Genomic DNA, 12,091 nt, shown 5'->3' on the forward strand with positions numbered 1-12,091 from the left:
CCCTCAGGTCAAGCTGTCCTTGTCGTTTACGGGCCATGATGCTTGCACAGGCTGCGCTGCTATCGTTGACGCTGACTGACTTGACATCAATTTCGTGATCGTGATATGTGCACGAGCCCCTCGTCAACAGTATTTTAGCGGCTAAAATAATGTGGACGAGGGGCACGTGACGTGCACATATAAAATGTAGAATGTTGAAAATTAAACATTGGCAATATTTCCACATTAATTGATCAAATAACAGGGGATGGTAAGGGGGGATGGCCGTTTCATAAGGGGGATGGTTTTTACCATTTTAATACCTAAGGGGGATGCCATCCCCCCCCATCCCCCCTCAACTCGACTACTGTTGATAACTGACAACGTGACTCTAATTCCAGATGTTTTGGACCTCTCCGGTTCATTGGGCTGTGAGCTTGGTCTGATTTCTCTAGACCAAGAAAAGGCTTTTGACCGAGTTAAACACCAGTACTTGTGGCAGACGCTGGAAGCTTTTGGGTTCAGCTCTGGTCTCATAGCCAAGATCTAGGTCTTGTACAGGGACATTGAGAGTGTACTGAAGATAAACGGTAGTTTGTGTGCTCCTTTTGAAGCTCAGAGAGGAGTCCGACAGGGGTGCTCTTTGTCCGGGATGCTCTACTCCCTGGCCATAGAGCCCTTTTTACACCGGTTAAGGTCAAAGTTACAGGGTTTCTCTTTTCCTGGCTGTAGGGATGTTTTTAAATTGTCTGCGTATGCGGATGACATAATGGTCTTTTTTTTTTAAACAAGATGACATCAATGTTTTAACTGAAACTGTGAGCAATTTTTACAAAATCTCATCTGCTCGAGTCAACTGGGGGAAAAGTGAGGCCTTAGCAGTAGGAGAGGGCAGTATTGACAGCTTGTTGTTACCTGGGGGCCTTGGTTGGAAAAGGGCAGGGGTAAAGTAACTGGGTATTTATCTTGGTGATGACACGTTTTGTTTGAAAAACTGGGACGGGCTTATAGAGAAAGTGGAAGGCCGGTTAAAGAAGTGGAAGTGGATCCTTCCCAAACTTTCTTTTAAAGGGCGTATCCTTATTTTAAACAACCTTGTTTCCTCCATGCTGGCTCACCGGCTGGCATGCACCGACCCACCCGTAAACCTGCTGTCCAGGGAGCAGGCTCTCATGGTGGACTTCTTCTGGGACCGCATGCACTGGGTCCCTCAGAGCGTCCTGTTCCTGCCAAAGGAGGAGGGGGGACATGGCCTGGTTCACCTGGCAGGCAGAGGGGCTGCTTTCAGGCTCCGGTTCGTCCAGAGGTTCCTGACTGGACCTGCTGACCTGGTCTGAAGACCCCTAGCTCGGGCCTTATTGGAACGCTGTGGTGGGCTGGGTCTGGCTGAGTCGCTGTTCCAAATGGACCTAAAAGGATTACGCCTGAACAATCTCTCGGGTTTCTATGGAGGTCTCTTCAAGTTGTGGGGACTACTCAAAAAAGAGAGACCAGAGTGCTGTGGCTCACTGTTCTGGCTCCTCAGAGAGCCGGTGGTCCGTGGATCTCGGTTTTTGTGTGGAGTAGGGCCTTCTCTACAACAGAGACTCTGTGAGCAGAGGATCCTGACGCTGGGCCAGGTGGTGGAGGTGTGTGGCCTCCGTCTGGACAACGCTGCAGGCCTGGCCTCACGTCTGAGCCTCAGGTCAGTCCGGGTGGTCGGCCTCCTGCTGCAGAGCTGGAAACAGCAGCTCAGCCAATCAGAGCTGGCGCTGATCGCTGCTCACTGTAACGGACTGAAGTCTCCAAATGACAATGACTCTTTTCCAGAGATGCAATGTTTTCCTGACCTCAGTTGTGAGGGTTTTTTGTTAAAGTTGGACAATGTTACTGATTTTAAGTTTAGCACAAAACATTTTATTATTTGGTGACAAAGGTGCTGAATCAGAGCAGACTCCAGGAGCGAGTGAACACCCGGTGGAGAGCCCATCTGGGCCTGACTGAGGCTCAGAGGCCTGAGTGGAGAGCGCTCTACAAGCCTCCGCTGACTAAGAGGGGTGGGGACCTCCAGTGGAGGATTCTCCACGCTGCGGTAGCTGTAAATGCGTTTGTTTCAGTTATCAACTCTACAGTGTCTGACGCCTGTCCTTTCTGTGTACAGAGGGAAACCATTTTTCATTGTTTTACGGAATGTGGTCGACTCCTTTGTCTTTTTCAGTTACTCACTCAGATGTTGATTTTGTTTAATTTGTTTTTTTCTAAGACAATGTTCATTTTGGGTTGTAGGTACAGTCAGAAGCAAAAGTGCAAAAGTCAGCTTTTTAATTTTTTGTTGGGGCAGGCTAAAATGGCAATTTACCTCAGCAGGAGGAATAAAGTTGCGGAATCATTGGATACCGATGCAGTTTCGATTTTCAAGCGGATGGTTAAAGCAAGACTGAAAGCGGATGTGGGAGAATTTGAGGCCATGTGGTGCCTTAAAAATGCTTTGTGTTCTGTGGAGAATGAGGATCTTATTTTCAGTCGTTGTCTGAACTGACAATGTGTCTATTTGGTTATTTGCTTTGTGAATCTCTCTCTGTCTCTCTTTCTCTCTCTCTCTCTCTCCACTTTCAAAATCTATTTAAAACTCATAACAAACAAACACAATTCCCAAAGTTGTCCTTAAATTAACTTATTAAATAAACCAAACGAAAAATATAGCCGACTGCAAACAACATTGAATCTAGATTTGAAATTATTCTGATTAGGCCTAGCCACATTGCAAATAAGCAGACAGCGCTGCTTTTTACACACACACACACACACACACACACACACACACACACACACACACACACACACACACACACACACACACACACCTTGCGTTTTAAAGACTGATACATCCGAAATGGATGAACAAACTTTGCAGCCCAGTTTCCCAGCTTTGCAGTCTATCCACGGGTATGCCTCTTGTTTCCTCCGCAACATCTCCTCCGTCCATACCTCTGGGAAAGGTGAGCTTGAACGTTGCTAGCATAGCTAACGTTTACGTTAGTGCTAGCATTATCCACATCTTTAGGCGGCTCTTCTGATGATGTACTAGTAGCAGCTTCACTTGTAGCTTTGGTGCCACTAGCCTCTTTCTTTTTGTGAATGATATTCTTTTTAGAAAATTAGTCAAGTATAGAATGTTTGCCTGCCATTGTAGAGCTTTCTCGAGTCGTTAGCGTTCTTGAGGGAAAGAGCTCCCGCCTAATCACTGACACACCCCCGGCTCGCTGCGGGGTCACGAGGGTGATGAGGAATCATCATTTTTAAAGGAAATCGTTTTTATTTTTTTTATAATTACTGTGAAATGTAATATGTGTGTGTCATTATTACAACAAATACACACTTGCAACTGATAACACTGGCAATGATTTTATATTTATTAGACTATTAAAAAAAGATCATGCTCCAAATAAGTGGGGTTACGGTGTACCCCCGCGTCCAACGCCCACTACACCACTGGAGAGGAGTGCAATACGCTCTAAAGAGGTTCACCTTAACCTTATCTGAACACCAAGAGAATTTTCTAGCCAACATGTTGGCTTGTATATATAAGACACGCCGCTGTCTATACATGTCATCATCATCAGCCTTTTCATCTGTGATGATGTGTCCCAGATACTTAGTGTTACAGCAAACAGACAGCACCTGTCATGATAGAATGTTGGAAAACCTTTTTTCTCTGCAGATCATTACAGTGCTCTTCTTAGCATTGTATTTAACGTCAAATTTGACTCCGTAATCAGAACAACCATTTAGCAACTGTTGAAAACCAGCACTGCTAGGAGAAACAATTGCCAGACCATCAGCATACATAAGATGGTTTACAATCACATTACCAATCACAAACCCTGTTTTACAGACACTTAAATCATCTAATACATCATTCATATAGATATTAAAAAGGCATGGTGAGAGGAGCCCCCCCTGGCGAACTCCATTACCAACACCAAATGGCGCCGAGACTGCATTCCCCCATTTTATCCGCATGCTCTGTACCAATAAGCCAGGATCCTAATTATACTGTTAGGCACACCCCTTTGTCTCAATTTTAAAAACAATTTATGATGGTTAACTCGTTCAAAAGCCTTAGAGCAGGGGTGTCAAACTCAAGGCCCGGGGGCCAAATCCGGCCCGCGACTTCATTTGATGTGGCCCGCAAGAGTTTGCAAAGAATATAATACATTTATTATACGGTTACATGCCACTTTACAGAAGCAGGTTGGCCATAAACTACATGTCCCACAATGCATCTCGTTTTGTGACATGCGCACTGAAGATACTTGCAATTATTTGCCCTGGACTTCTGCTTTCAGACGTAGTTAATTACTAAGTTATTACCCTATCCGATAATAATCCAATGCAGTGGCAATAATGTCATATAATAAATTATTTTATATATATTATATATTCATATATGTATTTTATATAGTTACCACCGGCCCTTTGAGTGCAACCATAATGCTAATGTGGCCCGCGATGAAATTGAGTTTGACACCCCTGCCTTAGAGGCATCAATAAAACCAATCAGAACAGTGGAATTCTGTCTTCTATATGTTTCTACCATTTCCTTCAAAGCATAGATGCATAGCTCAGTACCATGCTTAGCCTTGAAGCCAAACTGGTTATCTGAGGTACATAAATAAGAACATAGTCTATCCAACAAAATTCTTTCCAGGACTTTGGATAACAAACTGGCTAGAGCAATTGGTCTATAGTTATCCAAGCTCCCTACCTTGCCCGCTTTGTCCTTAATGACAGGGACCAAAGTAACAGTCAACATGGACAAACACAAAATGGTTTAAAAACTCCCTTAAAACATCGTTAATGAGTGCTTGAAAAACTCCTGGAGCATTGGTGAGAGACCAAATGGCATGACGAGATACTCATAGTGCCCTGTGGGTAGGGCTGGGCGATATGGTCTCAAAATGATATCGCGATATTTACTGACTATATCTCGATTTACGATATATATCGCGATATTCTGAAATGTCCTCTAAAAAAAAAAAAAAACATTTTTTTATTTAACCCCCTGATGTTTACAGTCACGCCAGTATGATGATTCTAGTAGTCCCTGCAACATATGTCTGCATTAAAAAAAATCGACTAATAATGAAGAAAATTAACACATTTGTTGCAATAGTAATTTATGCACTAACTACATTACTACTTGTACTACAACATTGGAATCATCAGTTCTTCCTCATTTTCCTCAATTGTTCATATTTGGTTTATGAAAATAATGATATTGTGGTCATTGTTAAAAAATGTCTGCTATTATTATGAGTAGTATTATTATTATTATTAGTATAATGCGCTTTCTGTCTTCCTGTCATTATCAGGAATTAGACATGTAATGGCTATGTATTAGATTAGATTATAACCTTCATTCTCCTAAACTGCTGGGACATTTCCCTATAGCCAATACCTTTTATATTTTCTACTCTTCACTTACTTGTCAGCATAGGTCGGCATTGATGTACAGAGCCGACAGAAGACCTTGTTTATATTGGCATCATATTGAGAGGTGCAGTGACGCGTCCTAAACCAGGAAGGAAGCTGCTCGTTCCCTCGACAAAAAAGCAATGGGATTTCTCCACAGGGTTTTGGAAAATAGCTGGAAATAAGGTCTGTGGAAAACAAACCTGTTTGATAAATGCACGTTTTTTTCAGCCGGATAATCTCCACATGTCTACCCTACTTTTATAATTTTCGAATCATAAATCTAATCGATAGATTATAAAAGGGTTTTAGGACGCGTCGCTGCACCACTAGAAGCCAACTCCATCGATCAAGCTGGCTGAAACTTTCTCTCCCTCTTCTTCTCATGCTCCCTGTCACTCTCCTTTAACTCCTCCGGTGACTTTATTTTATTTGAAGATAGTTTTTTGCCCGGCGCTCACGGGCAAACGGGAGCCTGCTCGCGCTGGCTCTGCAGCAAACAGCTGCTGCGGAGACAGCGCGAGCAGGCTCCCGTTTGCCTTTCACCCAACAACGACAACCGCCTCACGAAACGCTATGTTGTAGCGTTAATAAACGAAACAATTTAACAAAATTGCTTGTCAAAGTACCTATACCACTGGACAATTTTATTTTTTTTAAGCAATATTTTTAGTGGCCCGAGCGGGCAAGTGGAAAGTACGTTATGCTGGCCCGGGGTGTCTAAATAGTGCTTCCGAGCCAGCGGGCCATTTATAATGTCGAGCCCTGCTCTCTGTCACTGTGCTATGGAAAGCCAAAAGTGCCATAATACGGGGGTGAAAAAACGCGCGAACATACGGGGAGGTCCGTTTTTTCGCGCGAAAAAACGCACGGGCCAATATACGTGCGAATGTTCGCGCGGTTTTTTATATGATAATGAGCCCCTCCTTCTGATTTCCTTAGCCAATAAGTTCAAAGTGTCTGTAACCAATCAGTGAAGGGTAAAGCCAGACCAAAGCAATCTGTAGATGAAAAGTTCCTGACATGGTGAGGCTGTGCTGTAAATTGTGCATTATTCCAGATTCAGGGGACTAAGTATTAATTTGCCTTTGAATATAATAAATATATCAATCAATATATCAATATAACCTGCCTTCATTGTTTTTTAAAATAAAATGGCATTACCCTTTTCCTTAAACCTCTGGAGTGTGAAGTGAAGGTATTTTCTCAATTTTTAGATGTCTCCTTAAATCCACTTTTAAATGTACTTCTTATAACATGGCATGGTGTTACATGTCAAAATGTTCAGTAGTCTCTGGTCTTGCTAGAAATGCAAATTCACTCACCTTAGAGCACTGTCTTATGAGAAACCATAGCTTAGAAATCCGATTTTTGGAAAACTTCAAAACTGTTGTGAAACACATATGTACTCATGTCATCCATTTTTTTTGGTGTTTCAGATTTTGTTCACCAAAGTCTTTGGTTCACAAAAGTAGTGAAATATATCAATTACACTATAAGCCTATATAAATGTGTTGTTCATGTCTAAAATGAAAATGAGTAAAATATTTCCATCCCTCTACTTTCACCACAGAAAAGTTACATCAGGACTGAATAATGACTTCATATTCCATACCAAGGTTTATGTGATGTGTACAAATACAAATTCAGCATTTCAACTTTATTTTTCAACCAACTATTTATGTTAACATATGAAACTGTAAAATCTCAATATTTCCAATATCAGAACTTTTTCAACCTGAACAACACTTTTATATAGGCTTATAGTGTAATTGATATATTTCACTACTTTTGTGAACCAAAGACTTTGGTGAACAAAATCTGAAACACCAAAAAAAATGGATGACATGAGTACATATGTGTTTCACAACAGTTTTGAAGTTTTCCAAAAATCGGATTTCTAAGCTAGGTTTCTCATAAGACAGTGCTCTAAGGTGAGTGAATTTGCATTTCTAGCAACACCAGAGACTACTGAACATTTTGACATGTAACACCATGCCATGTTATAAGAAGTACATTTAAAAGTGGATTTAAGGAGACATCTAAAAATTGAGAAAATACCTTCACTTCACACTCCAGAGGTTTAAGGAAAAGGGTAATGCCATTTTATTTAAAAAAACAATGAAGGCAGGTTATATTGATATATTGATTGATATATTTATTATATTCAAAGGCAAATTAATACTTAGTCCCCTGAATCTGGAATAATGCACAATTTACAGCACAGCCTCACCATGTCAGGAACTTTTCATCTACAGATTGTTTTGGTCTGGCTTTACCCTTCACTGATTGGTTACAGACACTTTGAACTTATTGGCTAAGGAAATCAGAAGGAGGGGCTCATTATCATATAAAAAACCGCGCGAACATTCGCACGTATATTGGCCCGTTTTTTCGCGCGAAAAAACGGACCTCCCCGTTTTTTCGCGCGTTTTTTCACCCCCGTATTATGGCACTTTTGGCTTTCCATACTGTGCATGTGTGTAATGTTTGTGTGCAAGTTAGATGGGGCCTGCGTGTGTGCCTGCGTGTGTGACTGTGTCTATGAGGGAGAAAGGAAAGCTCATTTTGGCCGCGGCGGGAAATTGATTTGACAACATAATACTCGATGTTCACGATGTGGTCATTTACGACATCACATGGAGTGCAATCCACGATGTATCGTGTAAACTCGATATATCGCCCAGCCCTACCTGTGGGTGTCTTAAAACCGGTATTCCACTCATCCCCCTCACAAATTCTCTTGGTAGGCATTACGCAAGTCTAACTTGGTAAAAATGTTAGAATCTTGAAGTGATTCAAAAGCAGTAGCCATGAGGAGGAAGGGAGGTGGCGCACACTTTACAAAATACCTTGGCTAGGTCATCGTAACAGGGAGGAACAGAAGTTAAATCTGGGGTTTGAGTCTTGCGGTCCAGAAAGATATGGACACATGTTTGCAAATGTATTTAGTATCCTATCCATTTGGAGGAGGTTAGGGTGGCATGCTCCCCCAGGAAGATTTTTTTTTTTTTAATATTGAAGTTAAAAGCATCAATCTGGTGCACTTTGAGAGATCTATGGATACATCTCTCAACACCCATATGAAACAGAACTGTAAGCAGATTTTATTTTTATTTATGGATATTTTACAAATCACTCCCCTTTTAACCTCTATTCTTGTTTATTAATAACAAATGTGTTTTACTGTCATATAGTATTTTATACTATAAATATTATAAGTTATAAGAGAATAGATGAAAATCTATTCTCTTATTTTTTTATAACTATAATGATCATATAAAGGTGTGCCTTCACCTCACTGAGCTGAGGTTATCAGAGCCTCTCAGTCTTTCAGGAGAGAGCTCTCTAAAGCTCTCCCCCCGCAGCAGCTTGCACAGTAAATTCCAATGTTAATAAAAGCTGTATACGTTTTTTTTTTTAAAAAAGGTTTTCACACACTGTTGCTGGTATTTTGGCCCATTCCTCCATGCAGATCTCCTCTAGAGCACTGATGTTTTGGGGCTGTCGCTGGACAACACAGACTTTCAAGTCCCTCAAAAGATTTTCTATGGGGTTGAGATCTGGAGACTGGCTAGGCCACTCCAGGACCTTGAAATGCTTCTTACGAAGCCAGTCCTTCGTTGCCCGGGCGGTGTGTTTGGGATCATTGTCATGCTGAAAGACCCAGCCACGTTTCATCTTCAATGCCCTTTCTGATGGAAGGAGGTTGTCACTCAAAATCTCACGATACATGGCCCCATTCATTCTTTCCTTTACATGGATCAGTCGTCCTGGTCCCTTTGCAGAAAAACAGCCCCAAAGCATGATGTTTCCACCACCGTGTTTCACAGTAGCTATGGTGTTCTTTGGATGCAACTCAGCATTCTTTCTCCTCCAAACACAGTCTAGTTGAGTTTTTACCAAAAAGTTCTATTTTGGTTTCATCTGACCATATGACATTCTCCCAATCCTCTTCTGGATCATCTAAATGCTCTCTAGCAAACTTCAGACGGGCCTGGACATGTACTGGCTTAAGCAGGGGGACACGTCTGGCACTGCAGGATTTGAGTCCCTGGCGGCGTTGTGTGTTACTGATGGTAGCCTTTGTTACTTTGGTCCCAGCTCTCTGCAGGTCATTAGGTCTCCCCGTGTGGTTCTGGGATTTTTGCTCACCGTTCTTGTGATCATTTTGATCCCACGGGGTGAGATCTTGCGTGGAGCCCCAGATCGAGGGAGATTATCAGTGGTCTTGTATGTCTTCCATTTTCTAATAATTACTCCCACAGTTGATTTCTTCACACCAAGCTGCTTACCTATTGCCGATTCAGTCTTCCCAGCCTGGTTCAGGTCTACAATTTTGTTTCTGGTGTCCTTTGACAGCTCTTTGGTCTTGGCCATAGTGGAGTTTGGAGTGTGACTGTTTGAGGTTGTGGACAGGTGTCTTTTATACTGATAACGAGTTCAAACAGGTGCCATTAATATAGTTAACAAGTGGAGGACAGAGGAGGCTCTTAAAGAATAAGTTACAGGTCTGTGAGAGCCAGAAATCTTGTTTGTTTGTAGGTGACCAAAGACTTATTTTCCACCATAATTTGAAAATAAATTCTTTAAAAATCAGACAATGTGATTTTCTGGATTTGTTTTTCTCATTTTGTCCCTCATAGTTGAGGTATACCTAGGATGAAAATTACAGGCCTCTCTCATCTTTTTAAGTGGGAGAACTTGCACAATTGGTGGCTGACTAAATACTTTTTTGCCCCACTGTATATATATATATATATATGTGTGAAATATGCATATATATATATATGCATATATATATATATATATATATATGCGTGCATGCATGTGTGTGTCTGTATATATTTATAAACTGTATATTATTTTCAATGGAGTATTTGTGCTTTTTTAATATATACCATCAAACATATGTTCATATATAAAGTGGGTAACTATACAAAACGAAGTGAGCTAACTGTTTATGAATATCTGTGTTCAACTTTATGTAAACTTGTGTAACTCATGAAAGATAAATCAGTGTTTCAATAAAACTTACATATAAAAATGTATAGTGCAGTTTTTGCTTTCATTGCAATATTTTTTTTTATATGTATCAATATATAGCCATACATGGTCCATGCATATATTGCAATATATTAAAAGATATAAGGACTACTTTCCCATATATGGAAATGTATGATCCAGTATATTGTAGTATATTTACCAATATATTACAATATATCTTTGTTTCATCAGCTTGAAGCTCAGGATGTTTTCGCCGCGTTGGGATATGGTGTTAATGCGATATGATATCCGAAAAAAAAATCAGAGTTTAGGATGGCCTGAGACACTACACTACCCATAATCCCCAGCTATCGTTTGGGACTACAGTTCCGTTGACAAACCCCGTGATTAATCTTCAAACTCTGGGATTGGATGTTGGAGTGGCAGTGCGCCAAGGTTACGCCGAGCGCCAAGCTTTTTGAAATGGAGCGAAACCACGGCAGACTATTCAAAACTGGACTCGAACGCCCCCCCAGAACTACACATGCTGGCTATTGTGTTTCGCAACATGTTCTCTATGGCAGGTCTCTACTGGGAATCGTTTTTCCCAAAATTAGAAGTTGACAGTATTAAACTGTGTACAACACTGGAGGTTTTGGCGATAGGAAACACATTGGTGTGTACAAATTTAAAACATGTAATTACTAAATGGGTGGAAATCGCTTGTATCCATAATGGGCAGCATTACCCACATGACAGCTCATTGTTACTTTGTAATTCTACTCCTCTACAATTCAGAGGTTAACCTGGTAATTTTACTCCACTACATTTATTTTAGTTACTTTGCAGATTTTGATTGATGATGTGAAATATAAACAACCCTTAAAGCAGACTTTAGTTACACCTGAGTAAAATGTAGGGAAGCTGATTGTCAAATGCCAACAATCAGGAGAGATATTTGATAGTTGGTGCTTGAGAAGACTAAACATTTATCTGCAGATCTCTATAAGTATATTCATTACTCTGCTACTAATAGTTAATTAAAAAATGTATATGATGACGATTTTGCACATCCCTTTCAAGACATCAAGATTTTCTAAGGTTTATTGACATATCATATACACAACTACGGTATAGTTATGCAATGAATGAAAAACTTGGGTCGCAGGTTCCTCAACAGTGCATTACAAGAAATCTATCAATATGTGAATACCTCCACCATTAAACTGTCAAATTCTGCACATTTCTTATACTATCTACATACATAAGAGTATAATTAATGTGTATAATATCAGTTAAAATAAGTGCTTCAAGTTAACATTGCAGGAAAGCAATATATTAGACGTTAAGTACTTTGTCAGGCTTAATATTTATCTGTAGATAGATACCCCCAAAGCTTTTTTCTTATTTGAAAGAAGACCTTAACCTAAAGTATTACTTAATGTGTTAATAAAGGTTAATTAGATTGTCTGTTTTGCACATCCTCATATTAATATCTTTGTACATCCAGCACTAAACTGTTTTATTGTAGAGATCACTTACAGTATTTTCTTGGTTTTTTATATTCTATATTTCTATCATTGACCTTCTACTTTCCCCCTATGAAAGTATGTACTCTTAATATTTTGTTCATCAAATAACATTATTAAACAAAAATAATTCAATAACGTGC

The sequence above is a fragment of the Notothenia rossii genome (assembly GCF_949606895.1).
Source record: "Notothenia rossii genome assembly, chromosome: 8".
NCBI classification, from domain to species: Eukaryota; Metazoa; Chordata; class Actinopteri; order Perciformes; family Nototheniidae; genus Notothenia; species Notothenia rossii.